The following is a 22,280-nucleotide window of genomic DNA, read 5'->3' as shown; positions in this document are numbered from 1 at the left end:
TTGTGGTTTGATTAGAAACAGATTGAAGATTCATTTGCAGGGCCATGTGAGCACAGATTTGAAAAAACAAAACAAGAAAAAAGCAACACCTTGTCTTTTATAAAAATATCAGACCATACTAAATTATTATCAGGCAGGACATGCAAGAATTTCAATACCCAAAGAAAAGTACCGTCTTGCACATAGTACAAATATATGTGTATATACTGCTTAAACATTAGTAATACCTAAAAACCATAAACAGCAAGTAAATAATTAAATGATGGATAAGGGTTGAGCCTTTTTTTGTTTTTAGCTGTGCTAACACTCAAACACATTAGTATAAATGAAAGATTTAGTTACTTACTACAGCGGTCCTTAATAAAGACTTACCTTAAACAGGCTTCTTGCAGTCTGATGGGTTGTCTGGAGCTCAGGTAGGGTAGACAGGCTTCACAAACAGCATCTAGGTCTGCTTCAGCTGAGAAAACCAAACACAGGACATTTTTACTATATTTTATTCATAGAAAAATCTGATATTTTTAACTTTTATCCAGAAATTACAACAGAAATCAACTTGTAAAAGAAAATAAAAAAGAATAAAATGGAACAAAGCCAAGTTAATTTCACTGATTAATCACAGCAGCAGAATACAGTTTGAGCTCGGTGCCTGGTCTTCGGGTGGATCACTCCCTGCAAATATGTTACTCATAAAACTCCAGGAGCATACAGGTGGATGCTGGGGTGGTGGATGGGCTGAAACAGCAGGCAGTGGTGCAGCAGGATGTGAGGAAAGCTCCAGGCTTGGCTCCATACATGGTTACTGTTGTGAGTGCTTCTTTAGTGATTATGTCCAGTGTGTGCACATAATGACACTTTTATATCCAAAAGAACAAATCCTTTAAAGATATGATCCTGGTTCCAAAAATATGGGATAAAGATAAGAAGGGAGGAGGGAAAGAAGAGGAACCAGGAAAAAGATGAAAGAGTATAAAAAGTAGACCAAGCCTGGACTTTACCTCTGCTAACTCCTAATGAGCTCAGTAAAACTGCTGAGGTGGTTCAGGGAGAATTTCACAGCAGGCTGTGTGCACATCCCAGGATTTCAGACATCCAGTCTTCCTGGCATTAAGGAGTGGATGTATGTGGAAAAAGGGGGAAAAAGGGGGCGCCCCTTTTTCCTCTACACTTCCCTCCACCTTTATGTCTTGAGTCTATCGGTGGCCCAGCTCCCTGTGTTCTCCTTTCCTCCCATTCACCTGGTGCGCCTCTCGTAACCTTGCCAGCTCCTGCTCCCTCCATCCACTCTTTCATCTTCCTCCTCCCATCTCACTCACACTCTGTATCTCTCTCTTTCACCATCCTTCCCAGCAGACATTTAGCAACTCCCTGAGCTGCAAACTGGGCTGCCTTTCAAGCCTCATTTCAAAACATGTCTCTCTCCCTCTCTGCTTACTCTATTTGCCAATTCAACCCACACTCGGCTTGAACCAGGCCTGCTCGCTGTGTGTCAAGAATAAAAGCAGCAGTGCACATTTCAGAGTTAAATGGGATTATTTAGCAGCTGCTTTTATCCCCTTTCTTCCTCCCTTTCTGGGGCTACACTCTTGGCCTGTAGTCTTTTGTGGAATCAAGGTGTTCAGATGGAAGGAGAGGAATGAGAAATACTAAAGAGGAAAGGGCCTGGTGCTGGTAAATTTTGCGGTAAATGAGTAACAGGGTGGAATTGGAGCTGAAGCTGGAGCTAGAGCTGAAACATATTATTTGTTTCAGTCAATGTGTGTTTCTGTCTTTCTCTCTCTGTGACTAAGGCTTGGTAATTGGCTTGCTGCAGGCGTCCCAGAGGTAAGCTGTAGCCAAATCGGTATTCACATGAGTGAGGCTGCAGCCGCTGACTGTTTCTCTGCTGCTCCTTCGTATTCCTTCCATCTCCCAACACCAAATCTCTCCCCCGTCGGATAGAAAGGAGGACAGCATCAAGTGCCAGCAATGAAAATCAAGCACAAGATTGATAAAGGAAAAAAATAGCCCCTTTTTTTGATGGGAAAATAAGACCTTTTCTTTTTAGCATGGGTACATCTCAATAATAAAGCAACATGGTGGCTTAGCGGTCAGCACTGTTGCCTCGCAGCAAGATGCCCTGGGTATAAAACAAGAACAAGACTTTGTGGAGTTTCTGTGCTCTCCGTGTGATTCTGTGTGTCCGGGAGTTCTGGTTTGTCCAGCCATCAAATAGCATGCTAGGTTAATGCTGTCCATTTTGGCAAAAATTCAAAAGGAAAACTCAAATTTCTAAATCTCAAGAGATTAATTTCCTCATAAAAAACAAGGTTTTAAAAGACAGGAGAGGTCACGCTTCCACTGCTTTACTCCTCTGAGAGAGGTTGCCTGAGATAGTACTAACCAGTAATGCAGTACAAGGTAAGCAGAAAATCCTTCAGTGACCTTTAGAGCTTTTGTTTTTTTAAGGCCATAGAATGTACTGACACAGACAGGAAGCATGTAAATATAGATAGAGACTGTATTTATTAATCCCACTGGGAATTTTTAAACATAATCTATAACAGCTTGTGCCCAGTGTTCTGTTAGTGGTTGTGTGTAGAAACTCCAGGACTAAAGACCTTGAATCTAACTGAGGCTAGAAATCTGCCCGTGGCTGAGGCTCAAGAAAAAGAGCCTGACTTCAGCTATGACATGTGAGAGCTGAGCCCGGCATCATGCTTCTTCATAGCAGACAGAGCTTTGCTTTGGCAACCAAATGAGCTGAAATGCTCACCGGCCAATTTATTAGATAACGCCACAACTGCTCATTAGTGCAAATATCTGCTCAACCGATCATGTGACAGCAACATTCACAAAGCATCTAGAAACTGTCAACAGAAAAATGAGGTCACAGTGGCAAACTCTAAACATTAAATTGAAAATTGTGGAAAAAAACTATTCCAGCTAGCCTAACAGATCTCTGTTCCTCCTGCTGCAATATACAGAAGGTAGGGTTCAGGAAAACAGTGAATCCATGGATTAGTTGTGCCATCTAAGAGGCTAGCAGTGTTGTTGTGGTGGTGAGGGAGGGGGATAATTTCCTGGCATACATTTTGTCCCTTAAAACTAATTCACCATGCTTTAAATTCTATTGCTGGCCTTGAGCATTCACTTAAGGGCACAGCCGACACATCTTTTAATGATTCTTCAATGTTCCTTTGAACAAGAACTTATTTGAAATAATCTCCAAGTCTTCTCGAGCTGGTTCCACTAAAAAGATGTTAATGACCATTCACTGTACTCGAACCTCAGATATCAAGCCTGTAGATTAATAACATGAATGGTCATCTGACAATCTGCAGCTTTAGCGTGATGCCGACACAGACCAGCACCTTGTTAAAATTGTACCTAGGAGTCACTGGGACACAATTACCCTCAGATCTCAAGCTGTGAGACATTTTGAGACTGTCTTGCACACACAGCATGCTTAAGATCTCCCCAGAGATTTTCAATTATCAGGTCAAGAGACTATAAGAGCCAATCCAAAAGCTTCAGTTTGCATATCTTGAAGTAGTTCAAGGTATTTTTTTTTAACCACAGAACACCCCAAGAAGTCCCATGTCCTGATAAGTAAGAGCTGTTTTGGAGGCACTGACGAGCCCTGCAGCTAGCATGGCTAAAATCCAATCAGGCTCATTTTGTTTCCATCTCACACTGAAACTTTATCATTTCAGCTGATGATACTGTCCAGTACGAATGATAACATGAATGATGTCCAGCGGTGTCTTTCAAAACTTTGCACACTATTCCAGCTTTAAGAAAAATAAACATTATGAATTTATGTGAGTATGCCGCTACATTAAATGGATTAATTCAAATGCCACACATGCATAAAAAAATTATTTTATTTAGTATTGAACGTATGGGCACTACAGTCTAACCTAACATACATAATGTAAGGTTGTTATCTTAACTGTTGCCTAAATGCATTTTGGCTCCTTTGTTAGGTGTAATTTAGGTGTAATCTTACTGGGTTTAAATACAGAAGCATCAGAGCCAGAGAGAAGTTAAAAAAGTATATGCAAACACTGCTCTCAGTTTTTACACTAAAACCATCAGACAACTGTGAGCAGTGCTTTCATTTCATTGTAATAGTTTTATTTTAAGAGAAAAATATCTGGTTTAAAAAGAAAATAAAGAAAGAAAAACAAACCTACTACAATCAAACTCAGGAACAGTGATTAAGTATGCCTGAAAGAACGAGTAAAAAGTACGGTACTGTGCAAAAGACTGGAGTCAGTTTGCCATGGGCGACCCTAGCAGAGGGCAAAAGCCCCCCGACAACATAGCCCCTGGGATCCCTGGGACACACAAACCCCTCCACCACATAAGGTAGCGATTCATGGAGAGGGGAGTCAGCCTTCATTTCTTTATATTTTGTAAAGTAAATCGGAAATAGGTGCAGGAATTTATTGAAATATGAGGAAACATACACAGAAGAGTACAGTGTATAAGTCGAAACCAGAGTTTACACAAGTCTAATGAGCTTGAAAGTCAATATTTGTTATGACTAGCTTTATTTTTCAACACAGCCTGAAATCTCTTAGGCAAGCTTTCTTAAAATTTCTTTAAGCACTTCTTAGGATTAGCTTGGCAACCTTCGTGAAGGACATTACAAAACTCTTCTTTGGATGTCGGCTGAATTTATCCAGCACACCTTCAATAATGTTGAGGTCTGGGCTCTGGGGGTGGGGTCAATCCATGACTGATAATGTTTAGTGCAGGGGTGGGGGAACTCCAGGCCTCGAGGGCCGATGTCCTACAGGTTTTAGATGTGTCCTTGATCCAACACAGCTGATTCAAATGGCTAAATTACCTCTTCAACATGTCTTGAAGTTCTCCAGAGGCCTGGTAATGAACTAATCATTTGATTCAGGTGTGCTGACCCAGGGTGAGATCTAAAACCTGCAGGACATTGGCTCATGAGGCCTGGAGTTCCCTACCCCTGGTTTAGTGCATTGACAGTGTGTTTGGGATCACTGTCACGCTTAAAAAAGATGCCATGTGAATCAGATGTTTCCAGATGGTATTGCATAGTGGATCAATATCTGACTGCACTTTTATGAGTTAATAATTCCATCAGTTTTGACAAGATCTCCACTGCTGACACGGAGCACCAAACCATGACAGAGCCTCCACCGTGTTTTACAGACAGCTTTAGACCCTCACAGCCATCACTACACTTCAAGTTTCTTTTCAAGGACACACCGCACAACATTCCAACCTATGCCAGATTTTTGGCTAATAGCACTTCAACACCTTGCTGATGCAAATAACATGATAATAAAAACTATTTATTGTCATGTATAGAACTATAAAAATAATTATATGCTGTCAAACTGTATTTTAGTTTTAATTTTTCATAGATTCAGTACAAGTACAGAAATGGAAACAAATAGTGTTTTTGCAAACACTGCTAGTAACAAAGTGCAAAAGATTTTCAGTTATGTGTAGAAACAACACTGGTTCATCCCTAGAGTTAGTGTCTTTTCTATTCTTGAATGAGTCATTGGTCAATTTTCAATGTTTCAACAAGGACTGGACTAAAAACAAGTGAAAAAGCAGCCAAAGTCCAAATAAAAACTTTGAAATAGGCTCATAAAGTCTGGACAATATTGCTCAAGACGACTTTAATAAATGTTAGCATCCAAATCAGGCTCCTCGGAAGCAAAATATAACAAAATGAGGGTTGGCTCAAGACTTTTGCATAGTACTGCATATTAGATCTGATGACGAAGGTATAATAAAGACCAAAAAGAAGGAATTACCCGTAGGGCCCAGAACCTAAAAGTACATTTACTGACTTCTCAGCAAGTTAGTTCATGAGAAGCAAATTACTTTTGTGACAGAGGATAAAGTGAATGCTGCCAAAATTATCCAGGGTCTATTAGAGTTCTCAGTTAATTTACAATAATAATTTGTCTTAATGTGACTCAACCACCCAACCGATTAACCTATTTAATAGAGACGATTGGACTTTTTTTTAAATTACGGTCTACTGTTATATACATTTGGCAGCTCTGCCAAGGCAGAAAGAGACAGCAGGAGGTAATCACAGTAACGGAGCTTTGCCTTCTAACTGAGCCACTGAGAGACCAATATAGTTTATTCACTCAAAAAAATGAAACGTTGACTTTAATTAAAATTATTTTGTCAACAGGTTCCACGAAATTGCATTGTGTTAGTTTAAAGCAAAAATCTTTAGTTCATCTAATTTTAAAAAACTACTTAAGATTAACAAGAGATATTTAAGACTACCTAAATCAAATTATGTTGTATGAACATAAATGATATATTTACAGGTTAGATAGTTTAGATTAGTTACTTCAACACATTTCTTATTTGTGGCAGTAAAATGTTAAATTTAAGTTAGATTAATTCAAATATTATATTTTCAGCCACCTTGTGCTTTTCTAATTAGTTTTACATAAATCTATTTTGTCAACAGGTTCCACACAAACGAATTAAGTACATCCAACTTATTTTTTTAAATTTCTTTTATTGCCAACACATTCAGTGAGCATTTGTGTAAACCCAGTCCAAAATAAAACACAACAACTCATTAGGGTTAGTAACTAACAGTATGTAGACAGATGCAACATCAAGACTTTAAATTAAATGTCTGTATCTGCCAGAAATAGAAGAAAAAAACATTGAAGACCACATAACTTGTTGATAAGATGACACTTGAGTTACGCATATGTGATGCTAGTAAGGTCTGTGGAGTGTTTTTTCCTTTAGTGTCTAAAATGGATAGCAAAGTTGCTATTTGCAATGATTGCTTAGGGTCAGTCCAGTAACAAACGCCAATGAAGTGCTTTCCTTTAACAATGCAAAGTGAAGTGTCCACCTCAACAGCCACAATTAAAAAAATAAATAATGTTGTAATAATAATAATAATAATAATAATAATAATGAATAGTCCACTGATATTAGCAATCAAAGAAAATTATATCACCATCCCAAATAAAACTTAAATAAAGCATGCCAGCATTATGGTCTAACAATATAACAGCTTGTCAGCGTTCAGTGTTTTTGCAACAGCACAACAGTAACCATTTAACACTTGCCACCCTCAACGTTTATTTTACCAGTGTTTGGGCAAAAAACTTGGGTTGTAAAACATTTTAACATGGAAACAATTGTTCGCCTTTAAAAGTCCATAAAATATACATTCATCCTGCATTTCTAACTTACCCTTATTCTTAGTATGTATTGCCATTACCTTTACAATGCACACAATGTAACACAAACAGAATATGAACATATTTCCACCTCATAATAATATACCTGATTGAACGCTAATATACACACCACCCTTCAACATTTCTGGTGCACTATCATCTCTCAATTAAATCCTTTAAATCTCAATACTTTTGATTGTCTCTTACTAGCCCCCACCCACAAGAGTAAAATCTCTCAAATTGTAGTAGTTTACAAACTTTTCAAAATTTCTCTTAAATGTAATTTTCCCTTTATCTGTCATTTTCAACAAATTACCGTTTTATTCCCATTCAGCCTCTGAAAAACTTCTGTCCATCTGACAGAACATTCATCATCAAATTAAGGGTTGGCTTATTCATTCAGTTTATTCTTGAGCATCTGTACCTTGGTCAAGAGTCTGCTGACATACAGATGAAGGAAGAGCTTCTGAAGTACTTCAAAGAAAGCTTTCAGTCTCGAGGTTAACTGCGATTCAGTGCATATATCCCACCCATTAAGAGTGCAAGGCCATGTCTTCCAGGTCATGCAGAACACCCTCGATGGTTATACCCACATTAGCTGGAGGAGTGCTGACATCAGCTTTTTCGATGGTGAAGATAGCAAGGGTAATTTGTTCCAGCTCCTCTGAACAGCTGTAGCTGTAGCTTGAGACACAAAAACAAAGAAAATGGCGTCCAGTTAAATTTAAAAAAAAGAAAAAAAAAAAAAAAAGAGCCAAAGCTACCCTTTAATGAAGTAAACACAATATTAGGAACATGCACCCCAGTGCGCTACTATTTTAGACTACAGATTCAACAATAAATATAAATAGTTTGGGTATACAAGAAGATTCCCCAAAACATTTAAACAGGTTCCATGCAAATTACAACAACAACAACACTACAACATGCAACAACATTAGTTATTCAAAATTTGGTTTAATACAGATAAAAACTAAACTAAAATTACCAACCAATTATTCTTTGAAGAGGATGCTTGGGTCTTCATTCAGGTAAAAAGGTAGTGCCCTGAGGACACACTCCCTCCCCTTTTCAATAGTTTGCTTCTGTAGAGAGTGGCAGAGATACAGGAAGAGAAAACAGAAATACTTTAGGATGACACAAACTCACATTATATGCAAAATGAATGACATATTCACTGCACAGATAGACATGTACACAAGACCAACTAATCATCACATGGACATGAATAGTTAACCTGTTGGGTAGGGTTTCCACCACATTATATATGTCCATAATGGAGGTAAAGACAAACTAATACATCATCTTTTTTGCATTCAAAAACTGATCTTTAACATAAAAACATTCACTTTTAACCCCCTCAATTTTTAACCCGAAATTGAGGGATCAGATTTTACTTATGTTCAGGTAATTTTAATTTTCCAAAGTTTTGAGTACCAAACTTTGTCTTGCTTAATATAAATGTAAGTACACTGTGCAGCTACCATACACTAGCTGTTTAAATTTGAAAGTGATCTTATTAGCCATAATATTTTGCTACCAACAGAATAACGCACCTGTGTGGCTGGGGCAAAAGTTTGTCTAATTTTCTTCACTGCAGTGCCTCCTTTTTTCTTGAAGACTTTTATGAGCTGGTCATTGGTCTATTGGTCAAGTTGTGCAAAAAGCCTTGGAACAAGTGGAGCAGTAGTAATCCTCACAAATTCTGCTTTCCACCTGAAAACATGTCAACAAACACAACATACTGTACTGTAAATATACATATGTACACGTGATACATACTTTATAACTGAAACTAATGTAGAAAGACCTCATCAAAGCTATAATTTTAACACAAACATTTACACAAAATGCTAATGGAGCCATTACAGCTTTTATTGTTATTTATCAAGTTCCAAAAATATTGATCACAGCTGATCTGAAAAGAATTTCATACCTCAGGCTCTTGAACTGCAACCTTTACACTGGTTCAGATCTGGAGAAGAAATAACAGGGGCATTGAATGGGTCACTAAAGAAAACTTAACTTATAAAACAGTTTTGTTTTTAAAAGTATAACAGTTCACATACCACATACAAGCTCAGCAGTACCACATACACCACATCAGTATAGGAGGGAGCAGGTAAAGGCAGGATCTGAAATTTATACAGTAAAACAAGAAATTTATTACTTAATTTCAAGAAGCAAATTATTGATTGTATTACAACTAAATAAAATACTACTCAGAAGAAAAGCAAGAGATTGACACTGCCATGTGCTAACTTTCTATAGAAGCAATTATCACCAGGTCTGTCGGCCTCCATTGTCTGTCCACTCATATGTCGTGAATAATTTTATTAAAAAATTAAGTGTGTGATTTAACAAACTGTAATTTATAACTATGCTGATCTGTATAACTCCGCTAGGAAACATGCTGTATTTACAGACCATTTTACATAATACAGATTACTGACAGAGCATAACAATGGTGTCACAGTGGCTTTCGCCCTCGACTTTTTGGATTTTAAATGTCACTTTATGCTATCCTTGCTATCCTATTCGATATTTATGACTCTCGGATTACAGTAAAGGAATCCCAAGAAAGCAAATGAAAAAATAACCCCATGAACCCCTGTAGCCAATCCCTTAATAAAACCAAAAACAATAAAAATGTTTCTTACACAGTCCACAAAATAAGCATGTCCAGGACCCAGTAAAACTAATGTAGAACAAGCGCATATAACATGTCTTATAAGACAAACGCAAAATATAACCATGCTCGACATGTAGATACTACCCAACATAGTCAAAGAAAAAAGTGGTCTTACCGCTCAAAGAAACAGCAGCTTGGCAAAACAACGTTTTTAAGTTAAATTTGAAGTCTTGCGCATGAGCAGGCCCAAGCCGTGAAACCTTGTTGTTCTTCGCGGTTTCATTACAACTGTTTTTGCATTACTGCCAACGGATATACAAAGTATATCGATCCTAATTGACTTAACTTAAATGTTATGCCATCAAGTAACACATTAGTATTATGTACAGTGAATAATAGACACAATTACGTAGACTTGATTAGAAAAACATATGTTAACTTAACAAAAACATATATTTTAAGTAAAATGAAAATAAATAATTAATATACACTGAACAATCCACCTCATTCATTTTTTTGAGGGTTCTCTGCAAGTCACTGTAAGAAACTGCCGCCTTTCAGGTAAGGCTAACAAATCATCATCACAATGTTAACACTGTATTTGAGTTCAGGTGTGCATACTTTAATGAAATCTTTAATCTGTGAAATTGTTATTCACTTCACGTGTTTTTTACTTTACAGGTGTGTATACCAAAACCATTAAACCTACAGAAACTTGCAGTTATTGTTTTTCCTCTCAGAGAAACAGTTTAGATTTGCAGTCAGTACAGCCTGTACTCTGATTTTGTTTGAAATACAGTGTTAATGTCAAACCAAGAGGCCAGTGAGGCATTTCAAACCAAACTGTCAGCTAAATATATGATTTCGGTGATAGTGGTGTAACTGTGGTTGTAAAACTCTATTTACATGGATTTTATTTATTAAGAAATTAGCACTCAGATTTTTTTCTTTTCCTGAGACCCACTCCCTCATTATTCCACGACGAAATAAGCAGATAAATGATCTGGAGTTTTTCATTATTTCATTATGATTTATAAGAGTTGAACTTCCATTTCAGAGAAGACTCAAAATGCAGTCCGAAGAGTTAAGAGATCTAAGTGAGAGAGAGACAGCAGAGTGTTTATGGACTTAACAAATTAACAATTTAATGCATCCTTTAAATTGACTTATGTAAAACACACTGACAAGCTGAGCAACACTGAAAGGACTGGGAAATCCTGGAGGGTGACTAAAGTGGATGCTCACAGGATTCTTTTCTTGGTGAAGAAAAACCTTACAAAAAACTAACAAGTCAAGAAGTCACTAGAGGGGATAGACATATTGATGTGACAGCCGAATCGTTGTTTTCCGTCTGTACTGTGAAGTACAGATGGCTGACTCAGTCACCCAAACTAAACCCAGCTAAGCAGGTTTGTCGCCCTATGAAGACAAAACTGAAGGCTAAGTATCCACAACAAGCAGCAGTAAATGATGTCAGAGCATCATAAGTGAGGAACCTAAGTTTGGTGTTTCTTGATGGCTACAACCTTCAGGTAACCATTGACTAAAATCATTAAAAGTACTAAAAATAATCTTTAGGTTTAGAATTATTTTAGCTTGTACAGTTTGGCTTACCAACACTAATTCTGCCTGTCCATGTGAGCATTTATTCTCGAAATTGCCCACTCCACCTCTCCCTCACCACTGCTGGTTAATCTCCTTTATAAACCCATCCTTGTCACACCCACTGTGAACTGAAGCCACAGACATACTGAAACCGACTTCACAGAATAATCACAAAGAGCATCTCAAACACACAACGTGTATCGAGCCTGTTTATCTGCACACTATGAGAGAGTTTGCTGTACAGAAAGTGCCGTAAGCTATGTTAAAGGAACAGTTTCACAAACAACCTGACTTCTTACAAAATGAAACAACTGTCTTTACACTGCAGTCCTTGTCACTGTTAGATGTAACGCTGGCTCTGGAAAGGCTGCAGACAGCTCTGTCACCTTTGTGACACGTGGTGTCACCAGCTGCTAACTTTTCCTCTGTCAGCGATGAACCTCAGTGGGAGGGTGTGACATTCGTGATGTTCACTCTGTCACTCAGTTCACCTCCACACTGCGCAGGTGACCAGCCTGGGGCCACCACTAATGAAAATTAAATCCCAGTTTTGTCAGTAGATGAAAACTTATTTATATAATGCTTTAAAAAATAATAAAATGAGCATTTCATTTCCACTTTGAATATCCAGACCACCTTGTCACTTGGACCCCATCAGCCAACTGTAGATTGAAGTTTGGGGTTTTTTCTTGTTTCTTTAAAATTTACGTCCCTCTATCTTACTTAACTGTGTATCCAGTTTAGGATCATGCAGGGTTGAAGCCTCTTCGCAGATATCACAGGGTGAGAGGCAGGGTATACCCTGGACAGATCACCAGCCTCTCACAGGCCTAACATGAAGACACACACTGACATTCACACCGACCACTTTAGCCTCCACGCTGAAAGGCACCAGCAGCAGGTTCCAACCAGGAGTCTCTTCTCTGTTAGGTGACGGACTGTAACATGTCATGTTAGGAGTAAGATCATCTCAGTATAGCTCGGACACATGAATGACAGGATGAATACTAAAGGGCGCACACACACACACACACACACACACACACACACACACACTGAACAGCTTTGGAAAATTAGAGCAATCCGCAGCCATTATGTTGTGACAGGGACATCAGCGCTTAATGAACTTAATGACTGATGAAAAATTACACAAGCAGCTCATAATTGCATAATTGGTAATGTAATGGCAGAAGCCTGCAGGCCACTTGAATATTTTCAACATGCTAATGGAAGTATGTCGAGCACAAAGTAAACAAAAACAACAACAACAACTTCTCTGAGCTTATCAATTAAACGGCCTCCTTCGCTGTCACCTCGTGATTCGCTGATTGAACAATCACATTTCTCAGTTGGGTACAAGAAGAGCTGCTTGCAGTCGTAGCTGTGTGTGCAGTTTGGACCTGAGCAGCATCCTGCTGGCACAGCTGGCTGTGGTCCGTATCATCAAAGTCATGTTTAAAATATGTTGAATGACAGAGCTGCCACAGTGAAGACGCATTTTTAGTAACAACATCACCGTCACGTGTTTAGGATGTCAAACTGTTTCACACTTTAAGGTTTTTATAATAAAACAGAGATGCCCTGATTTATGCTGTGATACCACTGGTTGATTTTCATTGTTATACGAGACTGCCACCTGGTGGTGAAGGAGCTTCAATGAGTTCTTTGAGTTTTTTGGCTTTTTCTGACGACTCATCTCCCCACACACAGCTTTAATGCCAAATTAGGCTAACAACCTAATTTGTTAACCTCAGTACTGAGACGTCTTCATCTCTGTACTAATGTACAGACACAAACTTGTATTGCTGTTGTCTCACTCACAGGAAGAAAGCTGACTATAACTCATTCATTTAGGAGTATCATAAAGTTTATTACTACAAGAAAGTTACAGCCCTCTGATCAAATAGGCGTCGATAAGATAGATAAAATGTATTTACCCTAAATAAATATGGGATGAAAACATCACAGAGAAAAAGTGAAAAGAAAAAGTAAAGTATTGGACAGGAGGCATTTAGCAGTAGGCCAAACAAATCCTCCTACCCTTTGCTCTCATTGTGTTCAGTTAAATATTACAGCTGAAAAGAGGTAATCTATCTTCAATGTGGTTTTACATAAATAGGCTTCATATTGCACCAACCTCCATAAAGTGAGGCGTCATACTAAGAATAGTTGTCTTGCTCTGATTTGTCCATGTTGTGGCTGCTTTGATCATTGCCAGATCCCAGGTACAGTTCTACAGGATGATGCACTATGTTGTGTCTTGGTGAAACTGTGCTGTTTGTGAGGACTGTGTCTCTATTCTCTCACCCAGATCCAGTCTCTGGCACAGTGAGCCCAGCCCCTGCAATACAGCCAGCTGCAGTTTGTAGGCCAGGGTGTGTGTGTAGACAGGCCCAGCCTTGGCGCTGATCGGAGCCTGCCATGCCAGAGAGGCGCTCAGCTTGGGCAGAACCTCTTTAGAAACCCTCCTCCTCAGAAAGTCCCCACATGTTTCACCCAGCACGCACAGCACCTGGCATGTAACGTACAAAAATGTAATGTACAAAAGCAGCAAGCCGTCAAAATTCAATAAAACCTTCCCGTTGTGTACTCATGGATGAATTGTAGTATTTACAAAACTCGTATATATCCAAAAGCTGATGAAACAATTTCCCAGCAGCAGCTCTGAGCGAATAAATGACTGTTTACAGACTTAACGTGTCTGTATTTGTCAGCTCATCAATGGAAATATGAATAACAAATTCAAAAATATTCCAGCTGATGACAGGAGCTGACGAGTAGCCTAATTTACACCCACGAGTTGAATCAGCTGACACTTGCACCATCCATCCATCCATCTTCATCCGCTTTATCCGAGGCCGGGTCGCGGGGGCAGCAGCCTAAGCAGAGAAGCCCAGACCTCCCTCTCCCCAGCCACCTCCTCCAGCTTATCCGGGGGAATACCAAGGCGTTCCCAGGCCAGCCGAGAGATATAATCTCTCCAGCGTGTCCTGGGTCTGCCCCGGGGCCTCCTCCCGGTGGGACATGCCCGGAACACCTCACCCAGGAGGCGCCCAGGAGGCATCCTTGTCAGATGACACTTGCACCAAAGTTCACAAAAAACTATCAGCTTCATTTATCCCAAAGTCCTACTTTGTGATTCTCTGAGACAGTTTGAAAAGCAGCCTCTAAGAAGGCATCCACAGTGATTTTTCTGTGCTGATAGAAGAAATGTTAGTTTAAAGAGTCTTCACATTACAACCCAAAGAAGAAAATAATAGAACTATTTCTGAATGAAATAAGCCTGTTGTTGGGCGTAATCTTTCATTCTTTCACTACTAAGAGTTTAAAAAACTAAAGACGACTTGAATACTTTTGACTCACGTAATGAAAAGAGAGGTTTGTTTTACTTACCCTGAAGGCTCTGAGGACTGCTAATGGGTCATCGGCTGTGAGCCTCTGCAGGAGTGCTGGCCAGCAGCGATGAAATGCTGGTTACCGCCAGTTTAGCAACGAGGTTCAGATTTCTATGACTTAATTACAATGATCCATCTTCTCTACACTCTGAATCTAATATAATCACCACTACAAACTATAGCTTATATTCCACTGGCCCTTAGACAGACCTATTACCTCGGTCTTCAGTGTCATCATCCTCTATTCCAATGCCCTCTGCCAGTTCTTTCTGTTTGTGGTAATTCAGCAGGAATTGGCGAATGCTGAGGTCTTCCTGGTCACTGGAGCTCTGCCTGGAGCTGGCAGACGTACTGGTCCTGCTACAAGTGGAAGGAAACCACCTCGCTAAAGGAAAAACAAGACAACAATATGAGCATAGGTTTGGTTACAATAAAATAAGTCCGTTGATCAAAATCAGTGTGACACAGACGCTGATGTTTTTGGAAAGAGCCCAATAATGACATTTAATTTAGACATTTTTACCGTGAAGGCTTGTAAAACTGCAAACACATATAATGCCACTGTATAAATATTATTATGAATATTAATTCTACAACAGAAAACGACTCAGCATTTAAACCATCACGATGTATTAAATGTTTCCAAAGATACTGATAATTTGATAACGAGTGAAGTTATATATCCTGAAATGTACTCCTTGATAGAAACTTTGAAAGGCACTGCAGAAAACATAAAGTTAAGCAACATAAAAAATTGTGGCAGTGCATGCAATGAGTCACATTTTCTTCTTTGTCCTCTTTGACTCCCAGCATATGTGAGACTCAAGCTGACATCACTGTTGAAATCTTACCCAGTGCCTTCATGAGCGCGTGCAGCACGGAGCAGAAAAGAGCAGCTGTGCGCTCGTAGCTGAGATCCAGAGCCGTCAGCACATCCTGAACGATGTCCCCGACCAGCGGCAGCAGACTGCAGTCAGAGTGAGTCAACATAACTGTCAACACCCGTGGAGCCTGGCCAACAAGACAGGATTATAATGAAATACAGTACAAGCTCAGGGCAGCACAGGCTTAAGCAGACCAAGGAGGAAATTGGGTAAACCCTCCAGCAGTTATTTCTGTGTCCATTTTGGGTTGAAAACAAAAACACGTCATAACTACCTGTGGATGCTGGCTGAGTCTCTGAAGGTTGAGTGATATGTCATTAAGCAGGTAGTCAGAGTTCTCATTGATCAGTTCCTTGAGGGAAGTGTATCCACAGGCCTTACTGATGTCCCACATGGAGCTCAGTGCCGCCTGGCTGACCAGCAGCGTCTCCTCACCAGCTTTCTCCAGCACAGGATACAGCGAGGTCATCAACAAGGGACGGAAATCGTGGCCCAGCGCCTGAGCACAGCAGGCGATGCCCTCGAGTTGGATGCACAGCTGCCAGATGTTGCTGTTGAGCTGGTGGATCGTGGATGCAGATGTTGATGATGAAGGAATCACTTGGAGAGAGCTTGTATTTGAGTTGCCGGCATTACTGTTGGATATGGAGAGGAGTCTGGATGGACTGAGCAGCTACGCAAAGAGACAAAACACGTATTAACGCACTGCTTTCTAACCATTTTTACACATGCACTGCAGTCTGACATTTTGTAGATATTATCCATGCACGTGAGAACGCAAATGTCTGACACAGTTAGATCAGACATTAAACAGCCTTTAGCCTTCCTGCTCCTGAGTGAAAGCCTGTATTATATCTGACTGTGCTCATGTGAGGATAGTACAGATTAGCCTTGCTCAAAGTCAAGAGTGGGGCCAATTTAGGATCTTCACTCAAATTTAAAATACAAGGGAAACTGATGTATTTCCTTACATAAACAAAAATAACACAGGCTGTTATAAAATGCTCATCCTACCCAGTCATAGGGTTATGAGTGGGTAGGATAACCCTAACCCTAATTCTAAAATGTAATGGAAGACAGAGTAAAGAGAACAAAACCAGTTTAATGTGCTCTCTTTTTCTATTTAGGTCAGAGCAATGAGTAAAATCATAAACTAATAATTTCCTAGTACCAGTTTTAATTCACATTTTATATGAATACATTAATTAATAGATAATAAATAAATATAAGTTAATAAGTATATAGTTTTGAGCTCTAATAGAATTATTACAGCCCACCTGCAGTACTGTTGTAGCCCACCAGGGGGCCCAGCCCACACTTTGGGAATCACTGGTGTTTATAAATGTCCAGTGAATTCTCAGCTATAGAGAAAGTAGCATGTATGATCTCTCCAATCGAACTATCAGTATCTTTTACTGATCCTGTCAGTGCAGGCAGCTTGTTTTTTTCGAACAGAGTCATTCTGTTTCTTTGTGTAAAAGATTTTTTTATAAGGATGAAACTGCACTCCATTTATGACCGTACCGAGTTTGACTTGAGTGCAGATATTTTCTCTTGCTCCAAAAATCCAGCCTTGATGCTTCAGAGTAGCTACTTCAAATCTCGCAGCAGCTTTCACTTCTGCTCAGTCTGCTGAGAAATCAGTCTGAAAAGGAGCGTGGATATGTGAGCTATTAAAGCCCAGAGAGCTTTGTTTTCAGGGAAGAAATTTGATCTTGGAAGAAATTGGAAGAAATTTAAATGCATTACCTGAGCACCAAATAAATTGTGGCTTGAAGGATTGAAATATCCTCACCTGCTGATCCTGTCGGTCTCTACCCGTCTCCTAGCTGACTGTGATCAAATGACAGTTCTTCAGGCTGGTGTATTCCTCAATGATAGAAACAGCTGCTGCTCCCCAATCAGACCAGGAGTGACATGTTTAGCTGCATGTTCTCCTTAAATTGCTGGCTGTCTGAGTGGTATCCAAAAAACGATGTGGGCTTCATAGATAATTGGCAAACCTTCTGAAAGGAAACCTGATCTTGTTAGGAGAGACGGCATCCATCCCACTTTGGATGGAGCAGCTCTCATTTCTAGGAATATGGACAAATTTATTAAACCCCCCAAAATGACCATCCAGAGTTTGGACCAGGAAGCAGAGTCTTAAGCAAAAAAAATTACAAAGAAAGAACAATACAGTATCCACATCCGAACCAAAGAGAAAAACAGTGAAATGAGGTCTCTCTCCTCCAAGTCTCTGTTAGTACATGACTTAATAATTGATCAACAAATCGATGTACTCTGCCTTACAGAAACCTGGTTGCAGCAGGATGATTATGTTAGTTTAAATGAATCAACACCCCCGGGTCATTCTAACTACCAGAAACCTTGAAGCACAGGCCGAGGGGGCGGTGTGGCAGCAATTTTTCACACCAGCCTATTAATCAACGAAAGACCAAGACAGACTTTTAATTCATTTGAAAGCCTGATGCTTAGCCTCGTCCAACCCAGCTGTAAAACTCAGAAACCAGTCTTACTTGTTATCATCTATCGTCCACCTGGGCCTTACACAGAGTTTCTCTCTGATTTCTCAGACTTTTTATCTGATTTAGTGCTCAGCTCAGATAAAATAATTATTGTGGGTGATTTTAACATCCATGTAGATGCTAAAAATGGCAGCCTCAACACGGCATTTAATCTGTTATTAGACTCAATTGGCTTCTCTCAAAATGTAAAAGAACCCACCCACCACTTTAATCACACTCTAGATCTTGTTTTAACATACAGCATAGAAACTGAACATTTAACAGTGTTTCCTGAAAACCCTCTGCTGTCTGATCATTTCCTGATAACATTTACATTTACAATTATTGATTACACAGCAGTGGGGAATAGACTTTATCACAGTAGATGTCTTTCTGAAAGTGCTGTAACTAAGTTTAAGAATATAATCCACCCACTGTAATCATCTTCAATGCCCTGTATCAACACAGAGCAGAGCAGCTACCTGAACGCTACGCCAACAGAGGTCGATCATCCTGTTAATAATAATTAACTTAATAATTAATAATTAATAATTTTACCTCCTCACTAAAAAATAAACTAAGGCCTCAAATCCAAAGTCCCTGACTCCGTGGTATAATTCTCAAACACGTAGCCTAAAGCAGATGACTCGTAAGCTGGAGAGGAAATGGCATGTCACAAATTTAGAAGATCATCATTTAGCCTGAAGAAATAGTTTGCTGCTTTATAAGAAAGCCCTCCGCAAAGCCAGAACATCTTACTATTCATCACTGATTGAAGAAAATAAGAACAACCCCAGGTTTCTCTTCAGCACTGTAGCCAGGCTGACAAAAAGTCAGAGCTCTACTGAGCCAACAATCCCTTTAACGTTAACTAGTAATGACTTCATGAACTTCTTCACAAATAAAATTGTAATCATTAGAGAAAAAATTACCAATAATCGTCTCACAGATGTAATATCATTGACAGCTACTTTCAGTACCATTGATATTCATTTAGACTCTTTTTCTCCAATTGATCTTTCTGAGTTAACTTCAATAATTAATTCCTCCAAACCATCAACGTGTCTTTTAGACCCCATTCTTACAAAACTGCTCAAAGAAGTCCTGCCATTAATTAACTCTTCGATCTTAAATATCATCAACCTATCTCTAATAATCGGCTATGTACCACAGGCCTTCAAGCTGGCTGTAGTTAAACCTTTACTTAAAAAGCCATCTCTAGACCCAGCTGTCTTAGCTAATTATAGGCCAATCTCCAACCTTCCTTTCATATCAAAAATCCTTGAAAGAGTAGTTGTCAAACAGCTAACTGATCATCTGCAGAGGAATGGCTTATCTGAAGAGTTTCAGTCAGGTTTCAGAGCTCATCACAGCACAGAAACAGCTTTAGTGAAGGTTACAAATGATCTTCTTATGGCCTCTGACAGTGGACTCATCCCTGTGCTTGTCCTGCTAGACCTTAGTGCTGCGTTCGATACTGTTGACCATAATATTCTATTAGAGCGATTAGAGCACGCTGTAGGTATTACAGGTACTGCGCTGCAGTGGTTTGTATCATATCTATCTAATAGACTCCAATTTGTGCATGTAAATGGAGAGTCCTCTTCACACACTAAGGTCAATTATGGAGTTCCACAGGGTTCGGTGCTAGGACCAATTCTGTTTACATTATACATGCTTCCCTTAGGCAGTATCATTAGAAGACAGTATACATTTTCACTGCTATGCAGATGACACGCAGCTCTATCTGTCCATGAAGCCAGATAACACACACCAATTAGTTAAACTGCAGGAATGTCTTAAAGACATAAAGACCTGGATGGCCGCTAACTTTCTGCTTCTTAATTCAGATAAAACTGAGGTTATTGTACTCGGCCCTGAAAATCTTAGAAATATGGTATCTAACCAGATTCTTACTCTGGATGGCATTACCTTGGCCTCCAGTAACACTGTGAGGAACCTTGGAGTCATTTTTGACCAGGACATGTCCTTCAATGCACATATTAAACAAATATGTAAGACTGCTTTCTTCCATTTGCTCAACCTCTCTAAAATTAGAAATATCCTGTCTCAGAGTGACGCTGAAAAACTAGTTCATGCATCTACAGTGGCTTGCAAAAGTATTCAGCCCCCTTGAACTTTCCCACATTTTGTCACATTACAGCCACAAACATGAATCAATTTTATTGGGATTCCAGGTGAAAGACCAATACAAAGTGGTGTACACGTGAGAAGTGGAACAAAAATCATACATGATTCCAAACATTTTTTACAAATAAATAACTGAAAAGTGGGGTGTGCGTAATTATTCAGCCCCCTTTGGTCTGAGTGCAGTCAGTTGCCCATAGACGTTGCCTGATGAGTGCTAATGACTAAATAGAGTGCACCTGTGTGTAATCTAATGTCAGTACAAATACAGCTGCTCTGTGACGGCCTCAGAGGTTGTCTAAGAGAATATTGGGAGCAACAACACCATGAAGTCCAAAGAACACACCAGACAGGTCAGGGATAAAGTTATTGAGAAATTTAAAGCAGGCTTAGGCTACAAAGATTTCCCAAGCCTTGAACATCCCACGGAGCACTGTTCAAGCCATCATTCAGAAATGGAAGGAGTATGGCACAACTGTAAACCTACCAAGACAAGGCCGTCCACCTAAACTCACAGGCCAAACAAAGAGAGCGCTGATCAGAAATGCAGCCAAGAGGACCATGGTGACTCTGGACGAGCTGCAGAGATCTACAGCTCAGGTGGGGGAATCTGTCCATAGGACAACTATTAGTCGTGCACTGCACAAAGTTGGCCTTTATGGAAGAGTGGCAGGAAGAAAGCCATTGTTAACAGAAAACCATAAGAAGTCCTGTTTACAGTTTGCCATAAGCCATGTGGGGACACAGCAAACATATGGAAGAAGGTGCTCTGGTCAGATGAGACCAAATGGAACTTTTGGCCAAAATGCAAAACGCTATGTGTGGCGGAAAACTAACACTGCACATCACTCTGAACACACCATCCCCACTGTCAAATATGGTGGTGGCAGCATCATGCTCTGGGGGTGCTTCTCTTCAGCAGGGACAGGGAAGCTGGTCAGAGTTGATGGGAAGATGGATGGAGCCAAATACAGGACAATCTTGGAAGGAAACCTCTTGGAGTCTGCAAAAGACTTGAGACTGGGGCGGAGGTTCACCTTCCAGCAGGACAACGACCCTAAACATAAAGCCAGGGCAACAATGGAATGGTTTAAAACAAAACATATCCATGTGTTAGAATGGCCCAGTCAAAGTCCAGATCTAAATCCAATCGAGAATCTGTGGCAAGATCTGAAAACTGCTGTTCACAAACGCTGTCCATCTAATCTGACTGAGCTGGAGCTGTTTTGCAAAGAAGAATGGGCAAGGATTTCAGTCTCTAGATGTGCAAAGCTGGTAGAGACAAAGTTCAAGGGGGCCGAATACTTTTGCAAGCCACTGTAAATAAAAGTGAATTGAATTGAATTGAATTGAATTGGATAACAAAGCAGGGCAGGGACAAACTGGATGAAAATGACAAGATGACAGGCATATGGAAGCACACACAAATTGAGGGGATGGGGGGATTGACAAAGAACAGAAGCAAACTGAGGGTTTAAACACACAGATTAGGGCAGAGTTGAGACACTTGCTGAAACACACATGAATAGAATCCAATGAGACAGAGGGATTATCAAAATATAGAGGAAAGATAACAGGCGAATCTAGGTTCAGTTTTAGTGGTGCTCAGCTCCCAGTCATAATGTCATGCATACGGTGACTTGCAATTAGTAATAAAGGAGAATGTTAATTATAGTCATGTCTGCAGACCTCATTTCACTGGGTGCATACTATGTTACCTTTAAAAGCAACTTAAATAGATGGATGACCTATTGCAGTGTCTAAGAATAATTCATAAGAGAAGAGAAGATAAACCTTTATTAGTGCCACACGTAGGAAATTTTGGGTCATGGCAGCAAGTACAAGAGAAGTAAAAAATTAAGAGAAAAAAGAGAAAAACAATAGAATAGAATAAGATAAACAGA

The 22,280-nt window shown here is 39.7% G+C and overlaps 2 long non-coding RNA genes across 2 annotated transcripts; both read right to left on the bottom strand.

Moving 5' to 3' along the window:
- Positions 1-372: 372 nt before the first annotated feature.
- On the bottom strand, positions 373-14,885 carry LOC120435146. Its single transcript, XR_005609551.1, has 3 exons — positions 14,836-14,885; positions 13,750-13,954; positions 373-460 (listed from the first exon to the last, which is right to left on the bottom strand). It is a non-coding gene; the product is annotated as an uncharacterized LOC120435146 (long non-coding RNA).
- Positions 14,886-15,159: 274 nt separating this feature from the next.
- On the bottom strand, positions 15,160-16,113 carry LOC120435145. The gene is made up of 3 exons (XR_005609550.1): positions 15,996-16,113; positions 15,689-15,848; positions 15,160-15,222 (listed from the first exon to the last, which is right to left on the bottom strand). It is a non-coding gene; the product is annotated as an uncharacterized LOC120435145 (long non-coding RNA).
- Positions 16,114-22,280: the final 6,167 nt, after the last annotated feature.

Source organism: Oreochromis aureus, linkage group 20 (assembly GCF_013358895.1).
Source record: "Oreochromis aureus strain Israel breed Guangdong linkage group 20, ZZ_aureus, whole genome shotgun sequence".
Lineage (NCBI taxonomy): Eukaryota > Metazoa > Chordata > Actinopteri > Cichliformes > Cichlidae > Oreochromis > Oreochromis aureus.
Note: the sequence above shows the minus strand (reverse complement) of the source record. Positions and strands in the feature narration are given on the sequence as shown.